Here is a 24118-nt window from a genome sequence, read left to right as displayed (position 1 = left end):
TTTTTCACGGATGTTATTCTTTTTGACAAGTAAAAAGTAGAACTAATATTTCATCGAAAAGAAATAATTTTTTTTTAAATAATCGAATGATCTTTCTGGTGTAATATAACTTACGACGCACTATTAATATTTTTTTTTGAGCGAATTCCCGTCCCATAAGCCTATATCACTCATCTCAACTGTTGAGAGGCTTCCATATACACTATATTGAAGTAATAGAGGTAAATGATGTAAAACAGGACCCTAATGAGATATATATATATATACAGGAAATATATATCACAGGTTGTAAGGGATCTCTAGAGGAAAAATATAAAAAAAAGAACTTAAACTATCTGTACGTACATTACCGGGTTGCATAACGTCTGTTTTAGATTGTGTGTACACTACACATAACATAAAACACGCACATACAAGTACTCATTTGTATTCAATGGATGTAGTATGCAATTTATGTAGACTATATATTTTATGCTCATTTTATTGAAAATAAAAAACATTGTTACAACAATTTGATAGTGGATAATTATATTAGGACTTTGAATGAAATAATTTCATAATTTGTTTTGAATACCAGGTAAAAGTTACAAAATTCAACTTTTCGCCTGCGTTCACTGTAATTACATACGAAAAGTCTACTGGAAAGTTGATATTTCGTTTTAAACTTGGAATTATACAATTAAATAAAAATAACAATTTCATTTCATTGTAATTACGTTTTACTTCTAATTATATTTGGTATAATTATTTTGGGTTAAAAAAAGACATAGTCCTCTTTTTTTATACTGAATAATAATTTTTGCATGTGCGATTATAAACCTCAATCTATTTTGACGAATAATATACATTAATTTATAAGTTGCTTTAAAATATTTTCTTACACGGAAAATATTTATTAAAATATTTTTACTAAGTTTTCTTTTACAATAACTTAATTACTTTTGTGAAACATTTTTTTTTTTTGTAAAGATAAATGTATGAAATCTAGGTACTACACTTCAGTTGGAACCAAAGAATAAGCTACCCGAAATCTTATGAGATAATATTGATAAACGAAAGTCGTACCTACGATTCCAAGGAAATTAATTTAATAAATGTGAAATTAATTTATATTTAAGAATTACTCTCAATAGTGAAATTATGAATATTTACAATATTTTTCAAATTTTGTTTTTGATGAAGAATTTAGAACTTTTTTTCCTTTGAGGAATATGATTTCAAGGATAATTAAGTAGGAAAAATTTCATTAAATCTACGGTTGCGTCCTGAAGTCATACTTAGGTGAAGAAATTATTTGTTAAATTATTCAGTAATTATCTGAAAGTAAAGAACTTATTAATTGCAAATTACTAATTTTGTTTTTATTTATTAAGTATTCTTATTTAAAGAACTATTAGTATCATTTTACATGAAAATAAAAATTAGTTTATTGTATACATTAAATTCTCTCTTAACTTCATATAACAAAAGAAACTGTTTACTTGATGCAATAAAAGCGAAGGCAGGTAAATTAAACTTTCATGAAATTACAATTATGTACAAAGCATTCTCAAGAAAATGGTAATTAGTCGATACATCTTTTCACAAGCCTTTTAATACACGCTTTCCTAATTATTTCATAACTTTAAACATTTTAAAAAATAAATCGCAAACTGATTTACCCCCTTCTTGCCGACTTAAAATAGATTATAAATATAATTATAAATGATAAATTATATTATTGTAGTGCGGAATCACCAAGAAGAGGTTTAAAATATATTTTTAACTATAGGAAAAACATGCAATGTAGATTATTTTAGATGGTTTATAAAATATGAAAACACAGAATTTTAAATGAACAGTTTCAAAAACATCAAATATGTAATGATAATTTGATACGAACATTCATACAGGTATAATATAACAACGTAAATTTACGACACATATGAGTTTAAACCGAGACTCACATGTAAAGAGTGATGCTGGTAAGAGCTGAAAACGCAGAATGACGTTGTGCTGATTATACGAACACGCGCTCGACTGGCATCAGGCATCCCGATGCCTAGCGTCTGCGTGCGACGCCCACAGGTGGCTCTCCCCTCTTACATCCAGCAGCCGCCGCTATCAGAGTCCAGCCTCAGCGTTTCTAACACATACCCTTCAATCAATACACGTATACTTTTCGCTAAGTACTTCATAATTTTTTAATACGACCTGCTGTGAAAGCGGTAAGTCGGTTACAATGTAGGCCCAATTCAACGAAAATATGGTGTTACAAACAAATCAAAGGTACTCGTGTATGCAATAGACCTATTAAAAAAAATGTAATGACTGAAAGATTATGTAATAAAGGAATCGGGTGATAATTCATCGAGTATGGATTTTAAATTATATAGAGCTAAATATACATTTAGCACTGAAATAGCTCCCTGGAAACGGTCCATGGAAAATCCCTTACTGCAGTCGATTCGATTTTCCTTTGACTTTTCCTTCTTCATCTCTTTTTACTTTGAATTTTCTTATAACCATCAAAAAATTTACTAATGATTTTATTTTTAGTTTATGGAAATCAGTGCGGTTATTTATTCTTTAAATAATGTCATAAAATAGCTCACATCATGAAGAAAATGTTTCTTTAATACCGCAGTCGATGAATTTTAATTTAAAAATGCTGATTTTCATAATTTTCTTCGAGTCAGACTTTGAATAAACAGAAGTTAGTTTTTTAATATGTTTTAATCGTAAGGCAAAATCTATAAGGTAATTGGTCTTAAATCCTCTAAATACAGAAAAATACCACTGTAAATAGTATTTTACTGATTACCTTCATCGGGCGAATTCACTCAATAGGGCAGTTACAGCGCAAAAATTAATAATAGTTTTTATTTCATAATAACGTTTAATTGTTATTTGTTCAATTACTTAGTAGCAATAAATTTATATTTGTGAAAAATACAAATTTTTAAAACACAATAATTTTCTTTATACGTGCCAAATTCACGGTTTGTTCGGTAGATTTTAAATCTCTAGTAAATCGTCCTCTTAAAATAATTAAATAACACGTAGATAAACAGACGTAATGTAACTATAAGGTTTCCAAAAAATAAAACCAAATAACAGTTTAAAAATAACAGTATGCACTCTGGTATAATTAGTTAAATTTGAATACTCCATCACGAAATTTCTTAAAATGACATCAAAAATAAAAGAAAGGGGGGGGGGGGAAATTAATAATATTTAGCGGTTAAAATAATAAAATCATTGCGAAAATATATTGAAGTTAAGATATGTCGCGTTCATTGAACAATAAATTCGCTAGAAAGACAAGTTAATTAAAAGACGAATTCATAAACAGTGCTTGGATATTACTTTTTACATATACCTTTTGATATTAGTCAAAGTAGCCGGGTTAAATTGAAAATTACATAAAGTTTACTAATGTCGAAAATAAAATAATTACTTTTCAGAGAATCTTTAATTATTCTTTTTATAACTGAGTTTAGTTTGGTTGGATTATTTTCAGCTATATTCATATTTCAACTCTTAATAACGTTTACATTAAAATATACAAGCTATTGTATATTATTAACTTGATTTTGCTCACTGTACTTTATTGATATTTTAGTTCAGTTAAAGATATTGCAATTATAACAAGCATTTAGTTCTCATTTGTCCTTAAGAAGCATGAAAAAATTATCATTTTAAGAGGGCTAGTTTTATAAAGGTTGAAGTTTAATTATATTATCGTTATTAAAACGAAAAGGAGACCAAGAATTTAAAGTGGCCGATTGAGATATAAATGAAAGGAAAAAGTGCGTTATTTATTCTCTGTTATTGAAAGGCTATTTATATAGTAAAACCAAGTAATACATTGTCTAGCTAAATGAACAGAATACTTTTGCAATCATTATCAAAATGTAACTAAAAAAATTTAACAGTGCTGTTTTACCATTCGAAAAGAAGTCCCTTCTTACCATGTGTAAGAAGTACATTTTACAGTATCAATAATTAATAAACAAAAATTACTTTTATTTGGAGTGAAAAATTTCAAAATAAAAACAACTTCATGTAATAAAGCTCATACAAGAAAGACAAAAACTGAACATAACTCCATTAAAGACATTTCCTACTAATAATAACCTAAAAACAAAGATGGGAAGAATATAACAATATGTTTTCAACAATATTTATGTGTGTTTAACTGTACCACAAATATTTTAAATGTTTCAAATGGAAATTGAATACTATATATATAATGGAAATGACAACGTATTTCCAAATAATTTCATAAGCCTAAATGACTTGCAAATCATATTGAATTTAATGCATGCAACGAATAAAATAATTGAATAATTAGTATCGTTTACATTATGCTCTAAAAACTGACCAAAATTCAACCGCATTATTATTTCTTTGGTTGATTAATAAGAGAAATATGGAAACTACAAAACAAAATCTAAATGATAAATAATTCAATTATGACTGCAAATAAGTCCTTTCTATATTTTCATTGACCTAGCCTATATTATAAATGAGTCTGTGAGCTTTGTTAGAAATTCGACAGCTCTTAACATACAGTTGCCACAAAAACCACAAAAAAATTATTTGCAAAGCTTAAAAAAATAACTTTTATTTGTTGCTGAAATATATAGATAACACAATTGTAATTAGAAATTCAAAAATTATTTTTGGATAACCTATAAAAGAAATTAATTATGTAAAATAACCTAAATACTAGTATTTGTATTTAAACACATGATTAATTAAAGAAATATTACTCAAAGGTTTATCGACAGCTATTATTACATAATTTTATACATTCTAATTCATCAGAAAAATTCTAAAAAAGAGTATATTTTTGTGAATGAAATATGAATAAAAATCCTGATTGTTTAAATTTGGAGTTAAAAAATCGGTTAAATAAATAGTTAATTATTTAAAATTAACAGTCTTCAAAATACAAAAAGAAGGAATCAAAAGATCTGTTACAAAGAAGCTAATGCACACTCTTGTATATCAAACGCGGAAAGTAGGCAGGATACATAAAAAATAAAAATAAAAAATTAAGAACTTAATTTGTTATTATAAATTTACATATTTATTTATAAAAGTAAGATTATTTAATTGAACACATTTATTACAAATATGTGATGAGTTTTCTCATATAGTAAATGAAAAATTCAGTTTGAATGCACACCTAGATCTAAGAAGTGCTTTTACAATGAGTTAAAGTGCTTTTTTTGATGAGTTAGAAGAGAAGAAAGAGTGCCAAACCATGCGAGGAACCACAAACCAGTTAATCGAGATGTCAGAGTACAAACTTCTGCACCTATGTGTTAAGTATTTTTTTCTGAGTGTGGCTGAAGGAATGAAAGCGATGGATAATAAAAAATGCTTACTATTTTGTATACCATTAGTATAGTTATTTCAACTGAATCTTCACCTAATGGTCTTGTTTATTTTAATAAAGAAAATATTTAACATTATCTACCAAGAGGATCTGTCAGATGGATCATTAAACAAATATTTATTTAACCAAAATACACTCCAATACTCATTACTCTAAATATTCTATCCTTGCAATAATACCTTAAATATCCTTATTTGTTATCACTACATTTTTAATTCTTCAGTGAAATTCTGCTATACAAACACTCTATAGCTGTTAAAAAATATAAATTTTCATGGTACAGGGGTACAATAATTATTTACTTAGTTTAAATTCACATTATTAAAAAAACTACACTGACATTACCTTTTCTTACATCATTAGTCTATGTATCTCATAAGTATATTAATTTTGATTAAAATTAGTGAATGATTGTTAATAATGATTAAAAATAAAAATAATTAAATACGAGATAATTAAAATATATAAAAGACAAAGAACATTTTAATTTATTCCTTAAATACCTGCAGATCAACTGTTGGAATTCTCTATTTTAATTCTGAATCATAGAAAACATAGGGATTCAAAAAAAAATACTGGGGTTTTATCTAAGTCATATAAAATCTCTTAACTTTGACTTACCATAACCAATTACAAATAAAATGAAGCAGAAACTCTCAATTTTTTTTTTAAAGTGTTCAATATGAGCAACCTAAGATATGAGAGTTAATTTCATACTCAGATCAAACTTACAGACTACCATGTCTGGAGTAATGGAAGCAACAGTTACTTCAAACCTGTACCTCAAATCAGGTAGATAAGATTGGTAATGAAGGCTCTAACACAAGATACTTTATAAAATTCCAAAGGAAAATATCATATGGGATGAATCGAGTGACCATGGAGTCATCTACAAACAAGCTCGGTAATCAGGTCCATGCAGTTCGACCCAACAATTGGAAAAACATCATTCAACCATCTTGTTGCTAAGTAAAATTCTCTGGTCCATCTTGCAGTACAGGAAAGAAACTTGTCACACAGCATATCCAAATAAGCAACTCCTGTTACCCTTGCTTTAGCAAAAAAGAAGAACCATATACTTGCTGTTTGGATATCCCATAGAAAATAAATAATTTTGGAGAGTATCTTTCTCATTGAGGGTTCACGGGTTTTTTCTGGCTCCCAGATATGTTCACTATGTGAGTTACACTTTCCACAAATAGGACATCTTGACTCATCACTAATCACAATATTATCAAGAAAGTCGGCATCTTCAAACTGCAATATTTATTTCTATTGTAAATTCAGCAAACAAAGTAATCAATAGGCTTCAAATGCTTTAACAGCAATAAAGGTATGGGCACATATATAACTATTTTCTTAAAACTTTTCATACTGTCATCACCAACATTGTTAATCATCGCAAACTAGCAATGTTTGCCAGTCCTAGCTACTACATAGTCCTAAAAAATCTATTAGACTTTAAGAGATGCATCTGAAACAGCAAATGTCAACTTCACCTTTATTTGTGGTAGCATGGGTGGGCTAGGTGACACACTGTTTTCATAGAAGAGGATATGGCAACCAAGGCATCACCAGTATAAATGATAACCCTTCCACCAAATGCCAACAGCCTCTGAGGATGGTGGATGATATAGAAGGCAGGGCACTTTATTGTCCTGGCAGTGAGAAATTACTCCCAAAGGCAGAAAAACCATATGGTCAATGGCATTAAGATGCAGAAGGCAACAGGAAACCACTACATTAAAGTTCCATGGTGAGTCCTTAGTAGTTCATTGCATGGCATGGTTCTCATTGTAAAAATATCCAGAAGTAGAGCCCTCCTCAATCGGATCTTGGAGAGCAGGATACAGTAAGGTTTCATGCATGTAAGGGGAGTTAAGGAAAACCCATCGGGTTGGTCTAGTGGTTAACGCGTCTTCCCAAATCAGCTGATTTGGAAAGTTGAGAGTTACAGCGTTCAAGTCCTAGTAAAGCCAGTTATTTTTACACGGATTTGAATATTAGATCATGGATACCGGTGTTCTTTGGTGGTTGGATTTCAATTAACCACACATCTCAGTAATGGTCGAACTGAGAATGTACAAGACTACACTTCATTTACACTCATACATATCATCCTCATTCATCCTCTGAAGAATTATCTAAACGGTAGTTACCGGAGGCTAAACAGGAAAAAAAAGGGCAGTTAAGGAAGAACAGACAAAGAAAATTTATTGAGGAAAATAAGAAAAAGAAAAAACTATTAAGAATTGGAACATGAAATGTCTTAACAACTACTACAAAACAGAATACTTGAGAATCCAATGAATGAAATGGTCAAAAATAACTTATACTCAGTATAAGTGAAATGAAATGGAGAGATATCAAGTGGATTTCCAGTTTTACTTTTCAAAGGCAGAAAAGTGTGATAGTAATGGGATAGGTATACTTACAAATAAGAACCTGAAAGAAAAGTATTAAAGGTTAAGTATATTGATGGAAGGGTGATGATGATTAGGATAAAGGAAGAAGATAAAGATATTGTAATAATTCAAGTATGTATAATTATAATTCTAGAGCAAACAGCAAGCAGATGAGGAAGTAGAACAGTGTTAAGAAAGGGTAGAAGAGTTAATTGGGAAAGAACTGATGGGGGCATTAATACTAGGTGATTGGAAGGATGTGGTTGGAGAGTGAAGGGAAAACAAGGCAGTGGGAAAATATGGTCTAGGAATGAGAGATAAACCAAGTAATGCAGATGATAAAAGATGAAAATTAAGAACAGTTTAAACAGAAAAAGGGACAATAGAGTTTAAAAATAGGAACAATATATGAAAAGAGGGGGTTACAAATGAAATAATAGACAATATGAATAAAAAGAGAAAGTGAAAAATATACAAACAAAAGAAGGTAGAATGAAATATAGAAATCTGAATAATGAAATAAGAAGGGAAACTATGAAAGCTAAGGAAAAGTGGTTCATGAAAAAATGTATAGTAATAGAAAATTTTGAAAAAGAAGGGAGATATGAGCTAATGTATAGTTGAGTTTCAGAAACAGTTTTTAAAGAGAAATAGTATAAGAAAATCTATCAGACGAGTCAGACGATGGGGAAATACTTAATGAGAAGGAGGAAATGAAAAGGTGATGGGAAGAATATATTGTGGATTTATGTGCGTAAAGAGAAAAGCAAGAGAAATAGATAGCTGAGTAGAAGAAAAGTACAAAGTTCATGAAAATCGAAAAGGGTACAATAAACTAAAAAACTAAAGAAATGAGGCAGTTAAAATGATGAGAAAAGGAAAAACTGAGGTTGTTTTGAAATATTAGTTGAACTGTTCAAAGCACTAGGAAAGACAGGAGAATTTTTATTACTAGATCTATGGAATGGAATATTTGAAGAAGGAAAGTGACTAGAGGATTTCTATGATACAATAATGACACCAATAGAAAAGAAAAGAAATTTGAAGAACAAATAGCCTATATCACATGTACTTTGCAAATCAGCTGATTTTGAAGTTGAGATTTCTAAGCTTCAAATCCTAGTAAAGGCAATTACTTTATGGATTTGAATACTAGATTATGGATACTGGACTTCTTTGATGCTTGGTTTCAATTAACCATACATCTCAGGAACGGTCGACCTGAGACTGTACAAGACTACACATCATTTACATTCTTACATTTCATCCTCTGAAGTAACACCTTACAGTGGTTCTGGATGCTAAACAGAAAAGAAAAGAAATATCACATGCAACTAAGGTACTATTAAGGGTTCTAAATAAAGGATATTCAATAAATTCAGATTGTAGTATTGAGGAAGAACAGTATAGATTTAGAAGAGTTTTGTAACAAGGGCTGTACAGGGCTGCTAATAATAATAAGTAATAGATAAATGGAAAGGAGGTGAAGAATGTATGTTGCATTTGTCGACCTAGAAAAGGCATTCACATAGTTAGATGGGATAAATTTACTGATAATTTTAAAAAAGAAGGAGTTGACTGGAAAGAGAGGCACCTAATAAAAGAACTGTACTATAACCAGATAATAAAAGTGAGCGTAGGAGATTAGATGACAGGAAGAATAGGGATCGGAAGGGGAGTGAGATAGGGATGCGCTGCATGTCACCAACACTGTTTAATATATTCAATGCTTAATAATTAAATGCTATCAGAATGAGGAATAAAAATCGGGAGAAAATGAATAGAATGAATACGTTTTGCTGCTAACATGACAGTACTGGAAGAGAGCCCAAGTAAACTAAATGAAGTGTTTGATGACTTAAATGAAGGTTGCAAAAGTCAGCATATGAGAATCAACAAAAAGAACACAAAATGTATTGTATTAGGTGGAAAAGAGGAGAGGATTGAGGTTAAAATAGGAAATGAAGTCTTAGAGCAGGTAAAGAAATTTCACTGCTTAGGGAACTTTATAGCCGATGAATTGAGTTGCAAAGTAGAAATTAAAACAAGAATATCAAGAAGTAAACAGGCATTTAATAAAAAGGGAAGGCTGCTGTGTGGAAAATTAAACTTAGCATTAAGGAAGAGATTAGTGGAATATTTTATTTGGTGTGTGATGCTCTAAGGAGCTGAAATGTAAACAATGAGAAAGGCAGACAGCAAAGAAATTGAGGGTTTTGAGATGTGGATGTGGTGTAGAATGATAAATGTCATATTCCAAGTCCACGTAATAAATGAAGAAGTATTAAGGAGATTTGGAGAAAACAAAAAAATGCTAATTGTGATTGAATATAGGAAAAAGAACTGGCTAGGACATTATATAAGAATAAGGTGTTTGTTCCTGGATTTGATAGTAGGCTTGGTGAATGGAAGGAAAGTAAGAGGAAGGAAGAAATTTCAAATGATGGATGAGATTATGGAAAAGGGAAACATGCTGAAACAAAGATATTTTCAAAGAATAAAACAAGTTGGAGAGAAGCAGCAGTGACAGGCAAGTCCTGTCAGTGATTTTTACCTAATGGCATATTCATAGTGTTTCATATTCATAATATTTTGCCTAATGGCAAAAACCTACGAATGAATGATGCACTTACATGTTCAAAGTTTTCTTCAAATACCCACTGTCGTCTCGTACGTCTAATTTTACACAGACATCCGGTACTTTCAAACTGATATGCTATACATAGTGTTTATTATTATTATTATTATTATTATTATTCAGGTTTATATATAGCAAACTGCAAAACAGAAAAACTTCTATTTAGAAGTTACCATCTTTGCTAGTGGTGTTGTCAATAAGAAAGACAGAGAATTAATCTACAGCCATGCGTGCAACCTAAACTACCCATTTTGTTCTTTGATATTAGTCTTAAATCACTGTACACCTCATCACCTCATCAAACAGACATAACAAATTAACCAAGAGCTATAACACCCAGGTATTCTTTCTTAACGCCTGGTAGTTTCATAGTTTCATTTGGAGCACTTATACCTTCGGCAGAATCAAAAATATTCAGATACCTTTATTTTAACCTCTTTTACTGGCAAATTCAGTTTAAATTCTGAAAGACAATCATCAGATGATTTAAATGCCTAACATACTATTTAATGCCATTTGCATAGTTACTAAACATAAAACAAATACACTTTGTATTTCTTTGTAGTTCTGTCTTTCTGTCAACTTTATTTCTTTGTCTTTGGGAAAAAAATCACACAGTTTCATAAAATGGAGATAAAAGCACACATTGCACAATTTAATATGTACAACAAACCACATAATAAACAGTATAGTCGATAAGTACATCCTCTTTGTTCCAAAAAAAGTAGATTATTAAAGAATTTTAAAATAATCTAATTAAAATTATAAAATATACAATAATATTATTTTTTAAGTTATTAAAATTTAAATCAATTTTTATAGGAAGTCGGATTCATCCTCTGTGGCTTCTCTTATGGTAAAAATTAAAGAAATATATTGTGATCATTGATTATGGTACTTTATTTTTTTTTTTAGATTTTAAAGGTTTAAATTTTAATTACAATTTTTTGGGTGTGAATTTGATTTCATTGACTGCTGAGGTCATTAGCTATATACCCTCATTAGTATAACAGCAAATACTTATCCAAAAAGCCACAGCGCAAAAATCTCATGCGAACACCACACGATTTCCTTGTATGCCAATTAAATTACATATACACATGCATTTAACATGAAAAATACATAAATTTTTATTTACTTAATAACTTCTGATATTTTTTCATATTTTTTTTTTATTGAATTATTATTTACTGCAAAAATTGTTAACAGTCAGAGGTTAATAATTAATTATTAATAAATCAATAAAGTTAAATTAAAAAAGAAAAAAGTTAAAAAAAAACAGGAGATTCGAACCGATGTGCCTTTCCCTTGTATGTTCCAAATATTTCGTTAAGTACAATTTTCTTTGGCTATAACTCTGGAAACAATGAAAATAAGTACCACTTATGACATACCGTAGAAAAGCTTTCGATGAGAGCTTATTACTGCAGTTGAGAAAAAGTACAAAATCCAAATTTGTTTGCATTTTCGTCTTTTTTGGACACTTTTGGTTCAGTCAATCGCAATCAAAAAGGGAGTTGCACAACTAGATATTACAACAGCCCTAAATCCAAAATTTCAACATTCTACAGCTAATCGTTTTTTAATTATGCGAGATACATAACGTACGTACGTACAGACGTCACGTCGACAGTCAAAATAGATTCAGGGATAGTCATAATGGATATTTCTGTTGAAATCTGAAAACCGAAATTTTTTGCGATCACAATACTTCCTTTACTTCGTAAACGGAAGTAAAAATCATGAGGGACTTCCTAATCACTTTCAATCGGCGTACACTTTTACAGGCAACGGTCTATTAAAAGTTAACAAATAAGAGGAAAGAGGAGTATTTCACCGTTTTTCTCATTGTAAGTCTTCGGTATCATGCCCCTTGCAACGATAGCTCATGAACAATTTCCTGCTTAGTTAATTTCAATAGATCGCTACAAACAGTGACAGCCTTGGATGACGACCTCTTTTTTTCCACATAGACAAACACTCGCCAATTATTATAGTGAAAGAATTTTCTTAGTTTGATTGTTGTTCACAGTTTTAATGCATACTTAATTAGATATCAATTTTTTTACGGGACTTCTGACCCAACTAATAATCTCACGAAAATAAACCTCCTTTTTTTAGATACTGTCATCTTACTCCCTAACTACCAAGTATGTTAGCTTGTATGGATTTAAAAAGGATCCACGCTAACTAATGAACTCGTTTCGGATTCGTTCAGATTTATTTGTTGTATGGACTAATTGGCACCGGCAAAATAATTATATAACTGTATAATCTATTTAGGCAACGATCAATCTTTTCTATTTTAAGACAAAAATGTATCTTTGAACTTAAAATAACAGGATATTGAAAAAAATCTATGTTTTCTTGTTTAGTAGAATTTAATCATATAATTTAATACTTTCTCCCTTCACCAACACCTTATAAAGTAAGTTTCCTTTTATTTCTGACATTCTTACTTGACAAAAGTATGAAATAAAGTACTTTTTCAGCCAAGGCCTAAAAAAGGGATTCTGATTTCAAATTTAAAAATAAGTTTCAACTATGTCGTTCTATCAGCAAATAATTAAAATTAAAATTATAAAAAGATAATATATGCAAGAATAATTTGAAAGATTCACATTTTTACAGATACATTTAAACCAAGTAATGGCGAAATTTATTCCCCAAAAAGACTACTCGTATAAGTCCCAAACTATTTATACGTTATGTCAACTAGACTAATATTCACCTTTAAACTTCAGTAAAATTTAAAAAAAATATTAATTTTTGTAACAGATAAGCTATTATTGCAAAATAATCTATTGGGTTTTTAGAATAAAGCTAATAGACAAAGTAAATTTGGTTATTTTATATTTCATTAACTATTTGTTATTCTGTTGACCTGGAGAACGTTAAGTAGTTTGGTCTTATACCTAAAACAATTAAAAAATCATATATAATTATTTTAAACTACTAAAAATTCATTTTATAAATAGATAGATAATGTTTACTCATGTTTTAATAAAAAAATATGTTAATGTATAAGTTGTGTAATTAAACATATCGAAAATTTAAATAAAATTAATCTGTTAAAAAATAAATCGATATGGAGTGTATTTTATTATTACGATGATAACATAAAATCATCATATTAATTAATATTATATTTTAGCCAATCTATATGTTTAAACAATTCGCCCTCTCACAAAGTATTGTAAGTACAACAATGGAAACATAAATTCAAGTTGTGTAGATCATTTAGTATATTCATCAATGACGGTGTATTTCTCCTACAAAACTATTTTATCCCATAGATTTTTACTAACAAAAAAAAACGAAATAGATGGTTTTATAAAGATTAAGGTATCTTTAGACAATTTATCAAATCACTTGGAAATCAAAAAGCAAAACTAATTCCACTGGTTATAAATATTCTCTGGTCATTAACAACGACGATCTCTTCCATATGAATGACTCTATTCAGACAAGGTTTGTACAATTTATTCGATGCAAAAGCAAATGGATTTTGGTCGATGATAAATTGTTATTAAATATTTCGAAATACCGATTTAAAATGACGATGGTAAATCCGATTAGGCTTTACTTTTGAGAAAAGAAATTATTAAAAATACTTATGGGGAAGACAAATCAGCCGAAGTGAAGAAGGCAAAACGTCAAGTATATTGCGTAGTTGACGCTGGGTAATGTTGAATTTTCTCTGATTATTGGAAAACTGAAGAAGAAAGTTTATTACATTAAAATATTAAATAGTGTTATTTCGATAGCATCAAACAATCTATTAAACGGAAAGATCAGTTGCAAATAAAAAAAACACACGCTAATAATTTTTAATTACTTTGTTTTAACGCGTATATAGTATTCATATTAGTCTCCTCAAATTAATTTATTAAATCAAATTGATTAGCAATTATTGTGATTTTATTTTTTAATTTCTATTTTCTTTTTCTTTTTTAATCATTTCCATGTACTCAATAAATGGTGTTATGTATTTATCATTTTTTGAGTAACAAAATTATATGTTACATTGTACGTACGTTATTAGAAATGTTTAATTTTTTCTATGTAACTGGAACTACGAGGTGTTTTAGTTTTTATATATTCTCTGAATATTTGTAATTGTGTATCATCTGTGTACCTTGACCCTGCAATTTCCCCGGTTAATCAGAAGTTTATTGTAGTTTAAAAAAAAAGAACGGTTCTCTTTACTGTTGATTTTAAATGTTCTATGAATTAGAGACGTTGTATTACGCTATTTTTTTGGTTCGGTATCATTGCCTTTGACGAGTTATAACCAAGAATGGAAATACATTACCTAAAAATATTATATGAAAGGATACGTCCCAATAGCTACTTAATTCATCACCACGCTACTTAATTAATCAAGTTAATTACTCTTTTATTGTACTGATCCTGACTCCTATAACAAATGTTTACCTAAAAACCAAAATACATTTTTTTAAGAAAAATGATTCCCAATAGAGGATACATAATCGACTAATCAGGAAATAATTTAATCAGTACAAAATAATATAAGTATAAAAACAACCCAAATCTAGATATAATATATCAAGGAATTTAATTTTTTCTAGTCTTCTTTCGACTCGATATTTTTGACTTCATATCAATAAGATAATGGCAAAATAAAATTCAAATCAAAATAACTGGAGTGCGTAAATAAGTGACAGTATATCTTAAAACAAAATTCTCGTTATGCTAAAATATATTAGTATTTTTGATAAATAAAACTCGTTAATAGCGATAAAGAATCAACAGGAAACGATATCAATGAAATGCGGTACCGTTAGGTTACTTGTTTGTGGTTAATTTATCAATAAGGTTTAAACAAAATAAAAAAAAAATTTGAAATGAATAATTATGAAGATTACAAAAATAATAATGAGTAATAATGCTATTTTTATGACTCCATCTATTACAACGAAATAAATTTTATGTTGTGTTTGAAAAGATAATTTATTCAAAATTTCACTGATTTCTCTTACAAAAACAATATTGTTTAAAACATTCAATTCTTTGTGTTTTATATATTAATTTCTTTACTTTGTTGTTTAAATAATGAAAATTAGTAAGTACACTGTTTAATAATGCGAATTTTTGAAAAGAAAAATTCTGCTAGATATTACGATTATATTTGAAACAATTTCTGAAAGAAATTTTAATTTTTTGTAATATATAAATAAATAAAAATTATTGCTTAATGAGAATTAGTAATCCGCCTACACAGAGTTGTAGGTTTTCTACAGATTGCCGACATTGGGAATAATATTCCTTTTTTCATTGACAAGTTTTCACTCGTTAAATAAAGGAAATCATGAATTTAGTGACTCAGAAGAACTTTATAGAAGATAATAGCATAAAAGAAACCAACCACGGGAAAATCAACGTCATATACATTCGGCTCTTCCACAAACACACACACACATTCTTGGGTGGAAAAGGGGTGTTCGCAAACGAAAAAACCAAGATATGTGATATTCAGTTTACAGACCAGTAGAAAAGATAAGCCACAAAGACTTTGGCTAATTTCGATATGTGTGAGTTGGTAAACGTACGACTGTATTTGAATTCGCAATACTACCCATATGATAATTCACAGGGTGATGTAAATGTGATGTATGAAATGTTTGCTATCTTTCGCTCCGGTTATTACAAGTCAGAAAATAATGTTCAGCTAAAAGTTTAACAGAATTCAAAAATAACATTAATTGTTATCGATTGTTTCAAGCAGAACGAATTGCTTAAAATGGAAACTGTTGACGTACGTTTCGATTTTGAAACTAAAAACAATATACCAGCAAGTACGGCTGCCTACGCTCTCATTATCTTAGATATTATTGTGACATACACTACGCTGACAAGAATAGTGAAAAAGGTTACCTGATTTGAGAAATGTCTACACGAACACCATTTCCATCATCTAGCAGTGGTGGAGAGAACCCCCACCACTGCTATAAAAAAGTGGACGATGCGTTAGACTCATTCACTGTTGAGCAGCAGTCATGGAAGAAGTTATAGAGTATCATGGCTTCTTCGGCAATTGCAATGATTTATAGTTAAAAATTCGCTGTGACGGCGATGGATGATATATGATTCTTCATTTTCGCTCGCTGAACCCAAGGTGTGAGTTGAAGTCGAAACAGAGGCGGATGGCCGCTTGGTTAGAGAGAAACTTTCACAAAATAGATTGGAATTACGGTGTATTCAGTGACAATGTTATGAAAACTTTGTGTTACAATTCACTGCAACATACACCAGACACTGGAGAAAGCTACAACGATTTAGTACCGATGATTTAGATTTTCCTACAACGATTTAGTAACGATGTTCGGTGATAGCAGAAGACGCTCGGAAGCCGAGTTCGAATTACATCGTAAATTAACAAGTGAAATTATACAAGTGAAAAGTGTGCGTTACAAACTGGTTTTTTCCACATGGAATGGTTAAAGTTATGTAAAAAGTCGTTGGATCTGGTCAGAGGTGGATCGTTTGCGATCGTTTAAAAACACAAATGCAGAAAACAAAGAATAATTGGCCAAAAACGATTATTACTATTTTTTTCAATGAGTTGTGCATAAGATGTTGTTGGTGCAACGAACCGATTAACTTGCACAATTTACCACTTTTTGAGAACGTCATCAAAGAAAACATTCCACTTTTACTCGAGTCTATCGTACCACGAAAACTACCGCTGTAGAGCTCAGTTTGTTGATGAATCCTCATCTTTGGTTAGACGTCACAATTATAATTATAGTCTTCCATCTTGGCTTAACACCTGAAATACCATTTATGCTTGCATTGGATCAGATATAAATTTGCAAGAAAAATATAAAAAAATTATAAAAATACCAAAAATTTAAAAAAAAATACAAAAAAAAAGATTCGAGAGTTTTATAGTAGGCCTCTTGGGGAGAGATTTCACTCATGCAAAAAGAAATCTCAACGCACTGGGGTTGCTACCTCCGGAGTGATGTGGAAACGCAACCAATAAAAAGGGTCTGATGATTGAATGTAGTCACAGTTTAACGATGGATGTTGACATAGCCTCATCGGCGTGGTCAGTTAGATTTTCCCACATCGTTGTGTAAGAACACTACGACAACTGATGAAAATTGTGAACGCAACGTTTCCGCACGCTTGTAAGTACAAATACTGATGTAGAACGTTTCAATAAGGCTAAAGTAAGTTTCAATTATAACGTTACCTATCATGACATTCACAATGGGTTGCAAGAATATCTTGATAGTTTAAAGATCGATACTGTTGACGGAAAGTGTAGACATTGTATTGGGGGTGGTGGGGGTAACACTAATAACCCCGGTTAACCTTTTGTACGGTTCCGAGTAATAGGAATCAGTCAGTAGCCCCTGCAATAAACAGTGCACCCCTTCGGGAACTGTAGTGCGAAAATAAATTTGAATTACTACGGGATAGTTCTCTGTTTGCTTGTAGAGTTATCGATTACAAAGAACTCTACCGGCTATTTTTTAAAATTACCGAGAGGAGTGGGGGTATTTTAGAAGATGAAAAAAATGTCTACACCGAAACTTTTGTCAATCACTCGACTGTGAGCTGTGAGTGTGGTGATTGACGCCGTATGATTTATTAACGTTTTCAACGATGAAGATTGTTTTCTCAAAAAACTATCGTACAAGACTTGGGCGATCTTCATATCGGTTTAGGCTACATATTGTTAGATATGCGATAGGTATTTACACAATACGATAACTTTTGCATTTGCGTAATCTTATACGACTCTGATTTTTCGGACATTGAATCATATTGCTTTCAGCTACATTAACCAAGAAGATATGTAAACAGATGTACTGAAAACCAAATAAAAGTTGTACGACATCATCCAATGATACTAACTTATTACAGTATGAAAGATGATAGTATCACTGAAGACTAAAAGTAAATTTGTAAAATATGTGTGTAGGCGTTTCTTAGAATTACGTGTTCAAACATGTTCAAGTTCGTCCTTAACTGGTAACAGGATGTGCACAGACGTATTGCAACTGATGGATTAAGAACTTATGATGAAACATATATTTCCGCGATAATAAACAACAAAATAAGGAACCATTGTTTGTTACATATGATAGGGAAGGGGATTCTGAAATAAATTATAGTGAAAATGATCAATATAAAAAGGGATGTCCGTTACCATCAATCTATTTCATAATATACAAGAACTATTTACAACGAGAAGTATGTTCAATTTCATCGAACAGGTATTCCATTAATTTTCTATAACAATAACAAACAGTCCTTTTCAGGATTACAACACATACAACACAAACCCATAGATATGCAAAACAAAAACACTTTAAACCCTCATACAGTATAATGTACGACTATTGTTTTATTTAAAATAATACTTATTAGCATCGCTGGATGAAACGGTTCCAAGGCAGCAATATAGTCTGATATTGGATCTGTCCATTGTTATATTACATTGCGAATGGTGAGGAGAGTGTTTTTAATGTAAATGCATTGGACATTGCTACCTCTAGGGTGGTGTAGAAACGCAACCATAAGGAATAAAATATAATATAAAAATATTTTACAAATAATAAAAATATTCTTATCTTCATTTTAACAGATTAAATAATGTTTTTAATTGAAAATCAATGATGTAATTAGTAATTATTGTTAAATGAAACGTTTTAATCTATTACAAATGGATTTACAGGTGTTTGGGAGGTATAACATACAATATGAACGATTAGTCATCTGTTGTTGTGTACGTGACCAGGTACAAAAAGTCGTTTTTATTAGACACGTGGCCTAACGGTTTTGGTATGGTAATTTTGCGCGCGCACAAATAAATGATGACTACCGTTAATACTACGTTTCTATTGGTCGCGGTGTCGTAAAGGCTTTTACAATAACCGTTTATGTATGAGTGGATGGGGAAGTATCCTGTTCAAAAATATTTGAGGTAGACTGGATGTGTGGGCATTGTAGGAGGGGATACACCAACCATTATTCTGTATAAGTTTTAAATGATTCGCTTGTTAGATCTCGTGGTGTCCACATGGTCTCGCTGTTTCTCTGCTACTATAACAAAAAAACCATCATAATGGCACAACGTTTAATTAATGGATTAAGCGAAATAATTTCACCGTCTAATAATGCAACCAAAAGAGTTAGTGATCTTGAAATAGGAAATAATATAAGATTATGCCGATGTACCATTTACTTGGAACTTGTTTTCCGTAGGAAGTGGGAAAATTTGCCTCAACCAAACGCTCAGCTGCCTGCACATATGCGGTGTACCTAATATGCGGTATATTCACCGCCCCGTTGTGGGATCCACTAAAAACCCACTCTCTCACGCAGGGTGGTACTGGACTTGACGTAATGGCATGACAGCACCACCCGCGTCACAGGCAGACTTCTAATTTACATCAATATTTACATAACATATTCAGACACAAATTACACTCAATATTTGCAATTAACAATCAGAATTAATAATAATTAATAATACATGCAACTCAGAATATGTACACTGTAGCTATTCCGGCCTCAGACATGCCAACTCCGTAGGGGAAGATCTCACCTTCTGACGCTTCCGGACGCCACACAACCCACCCCCGACAAGAACGCGTTCCGCGGGAGCCATTGGTGATGACAACACCGAGGCACACCCACCACTGAAGGCTGGCACCCATCGCCGTCCTCAACCAACCTCTCCTTATCCTCCTCACGGTCCTTCTCTAATAGTTTCTGCCGTAGCACCCTTATAAAATATCAGGCACACGCAGGCCATTCCTCACCGGGAGAGAACATCAACCGCCTGACTCCCCCCGGCGAGTTCAATCACTACACGGTATCTCCTACCTACCTTTGAGCACACAAAGAAGGCGCACTTCATATCCACGTCAACGTAGTACTGGCGAGCTCTATGCTTCTGTTTCCAATCCTATAGAGGATTTACATGACATATTCAATCGATATTTACAATTAATAATATTTACAGCTCTGAATTTACACTATAGCTATGCCGGTCTCAGACAGTAGGAACGCGTCCCACGGAAGCCACCGGCGACGACAACACCTAGGCACCTCCGCCACCGCCCCCGAAGGCTGGCGCCCATCGCTCTCTTCAATCGACATCTCCGTTATCCGCCGCGTAGTCCTTCTCTATTAGTTTCTGCTATAGCACTCTTTTAAACCACCGTGCACACACAGTCCATACCTCACCGGAAAAAAGCATCAACCGCATGCCACTGGCGAGTTCAAATCCCCACGTGATATCTCCTGCCTCCATCTGGGACACACAAAGAAGGTGTGCTCCTCCGCATCTACGTCATCACAATATTGGCTCAGTTTTGTGCGCCTCTTTCCAATCCTACAGAGGTAGACTCCGAACGACTCATGACCCGACAACCACTGAGCCGTCCAGAAGTCCACCTCTCCATGCAGCCTATTTACCCAGTGAGCCAACTCGGGGATTAAGGTGTAGGGTCAGTCCTCCTCTGCACACCACCACCTCTTCTGCTAGTCAGCCAGCATGAGGTCCCTCGCCTCCCCTCTACCGTCTGCGGCTCAATCTCTTCTCTCTTTGGCCAGCAGGTCCAACAGCGGCATACCAACCACCACCGGTGAGGCATCCAATGATACCGTCCGGTAGAGCTGAGCCACTTTTATTGCCATCCTCCTGTATATGCCATTCAATCTCCGGGCATTTCTCACCACTCCATAGGACTCCCAACATACTGATGCCGTGTACAATATCTTCGATACCACGGTAGACGCCAGCATTATGCTCTTGAAAATCCTAGGACCCCAGGCATTGGCCATAAGCCTCAGCATGCCGACGATATCCTTTCCGCCTTCATGGCCACTTGCTCCACGTGAAGAAAGAAACCCCTTAACCTATGGAGTTACACTCTTAAGTATTTTCCTGCTTCATTCAAGGTGATCATTTCTCCATCGACATGTACAGCAACGGAAGGATGTATTCACATCCTTCCGTCATTGCTACAATTTCAGTTTTCTTAGCTGAAAGTTGCAGCCTATACGTCTGAAGCCATGATTTGATCTTCTCAATGGTCCTCGTAGCTATTCCCACCACATTCTTCAGCTCTTTCGGCGACACTACTACCGCCAAATCATCGGCGTTTGCCACTAATCGTAATTCCTGCGGCCACTCCTGCCGAAGGAGTTCGTCGTACACCACATACCACAACATTAGCAATAAAGTCCACAAGCACAACTACTGCACCTGTGTGTACCGTCACAACCACCGCCAAGTCATCCAAAAATACTTGCGGTAGCGATCCATGCTGCTGTTAGGAAAGACATATCAATTAAACACCATCACACTCCCATAGAAAAACCACACAAAGCCATCACGATGGCCGTGATGGATAATAGCCAGTCCCGGCCACACCAGGATTACCGCCGCATTATCTCTAGTATCCCTGTTCCATCCAGCCTCCAAACTTACAGCCAAATTTGGCTCAGCAATCACCATAACGTCTCCAGCAACCTCCCTGGTTGCGGTTTTTCTTTATTGGACTGTACATTGGTAACTTTGGTTGATTATTTGCATGTGTTTTTTATATTTAACATGTTTGGATAACGGACGACCTTTGTTTATAGTGTATTTTTATAGCTTTATTGTCGGTTAGCAGGAAGGTTTAAAATTGCTTGTCATTGGTCTCTGTGTGTTTGTAATGCAGTGAACTATAAGAATTTTATTTCTTTAAGTTTAAGTATTTTTTACTGTTATCTACGTTGATTGAATTTAACATTTTTAGAAGTAACTAATTTTAATTAATTATAATTTTAGTGATAATGATAAACAGTTGGTTATCTTCTTGATATCAGACTACTATTAAAGAAACTATTAGTTTCTTATGTAGGTAAGCTATTATGTAGCTGGGTGTAAGCTACTGAGCAAGCAATTGCGTGTAACCTCTGTTACCGGGGAAAATGGTTAAAAGAAGCCGGAGTATGCAACATGCAGCTCAACATGCAACATTGAGCTGGACGGCAAGTGAGTCAACTGAGGCTGCAGTGACAGTGGTGAAGAGGAAGAAGAGAAGAGAGTTGTCGCTCTGAAAAAGTTACTAGTTTATCTAGATGGAGAAGAGGCTGAAAGGCATCCCGCAGGAGGAGCTTTATAAATATGTAAAAGAGCTCATTAGTGTCAGTGGAACTTTAACCAAACATGCTGATGACGATGGACCTATTGGACACAAATATGTGAAGGATGTAGTGTGTACCCTCCAATATGACGTTGCGACAAGTAACGTCTTTTTATCAAAGAAGTTTGCTTGACTGATGACTGAAGTCGAGATGAAGGCAGTAGTGGAAATACAATTACACTTCGTATACAAGGGTAATATTGGAAGAACCTACGATGTGGTGTTTGAATAGACTAGTCCATAAAAAAAGAAAATAGTCCTTTACAGGACTACAACACATTAAAACATACAATGCAAAATTACACACAAATAAATACACAAAACAAAAACACTTTAAACCCCCATACAATAATGTATGACATTGTTTTAATTTATTTAATATAGCAGTTGTTAACATTATTGAATTGAAAGATTGCAGAATGGTCTTTCTATAATATAAAGAGAAAATTAAATGGAGGGTGTGGTTATGAAGTTACAAGAAGGCGTTAGGTACTAAAAGTAATTATGCTTGTGTGCGCGACTTATGTAGAACAAATTTTACTCAATATGTCAGGAGTCGCTGTAGCCGATCGGTTTAAAGCGTCAGTTAGCCGCGTTCCGCAGTCAACCGGTTCGAAATCTAGCCAGGCTAGTTACTTTTTTCGCTTTAAATATTATTTATTTATTTAATTCTCCCGCTCACATGTGATGTCACACATCATAGATGGCTGCAACAGCTGTACGTCAGTGCTACCAACCTTTGTAATATTATATAAATAATTAATATTCATTGCAAAAAAATAATTAGGTTGGCGACCCTGTACGATTTCAAATTTCCCGATCAAACAGAACGAGGGATAAGGGAATCTCTCACACGGAAAAAAGTAAATTCCAAGATGGCGTCTGCGACACTAGCGGTCCTAGTTGTGACAGGAGGTACTAGTGACACAGTACGCCTATTTTTGCACTACTTTATATTATCAGTAATCTCAATCTGGAATTTATTTTTAACGACAGCAATTTTTTTATCTGAAATTCATATAAATACTTTTCTAGACTAGATATAAAACAGCAGGAAATACATTTCGATACTATTTAAAATAACGTACATGTGGATCTAGACTTATTGTTTATTTGCCTTTAATTTTACTGGGTTTATGTTTTCCTAATTTTTGTCTGAAAATAATTTTCATTTTGAAAATTATTTACTGTGACATCCTTGTACGACTTCTTTGTACGAAGTAAAGGAATTATTGTGATTACAAAAAATTTCGATATCAGATTTCAACGGAAATAACCATTTTGACAATCTCTGAATCAATTTTGACTAGTCTCGGCGTGACGTCTGTATGTATGCATGTATGCATGTATGTATGTATGTACGTATGAATCTCGTATAACTCAAAAATGATTACCCGAAGTAAGTCGAAATTTTGAATTTAGGTCTGTTGTAACATTTAGTTGTGCATCTCCCCTTTTGATTGCAATTGACTGAACCAAAAGTATCCAAAAAAGCCCAGAATCT

At 32.5% G+C, this 24118-nt stretch overlaps 1 long non-coding RNA gene across 2 annotated transcripts in view; it reads right to left on the bottom strand.

Moving 5' to 3' along the window:
- The window catches only part of LOC142318301 (uncharacterized), a 250275-nt gene extending 248280 nt beyond the window's left edge, over window positions 1–1995 (bottom strand). Inside the window, exon 1 of one of the 2 annotated variants that reach the window (XR_012754870.1) lies at window positions 1947–1995. This is a non-coding gene — a long non-coding RNA (uncharacterized LOC142318301). The remainder of the gene's footprint in view (window positions 1–1946) is intronic. The other variant, XR_012754869.1, reaches the window with a different exon arrangement.
- Window positions 1996–24118: the final 22123 nt, after the last annotated feature.

The sequence above is a fragment of the Lycorma delicatula genome, chromosome 1 (assembly GCF_047948215.1).
Source record: "Lycorma delicatula isolate Av1 chromosome 1, ASM4794821v1, whole genome shotgun sequence".
NCBI lineage: Eukaryota > Metazoa > Arthropoda > Insecta > Hemiptera > Fulgoridae > Lycorma > Lycorma delicatula.
Note: the sequence above shows the minus strand (reverse complement) of the source record. Positions and strands in the feature narration are given on the sequence as shown.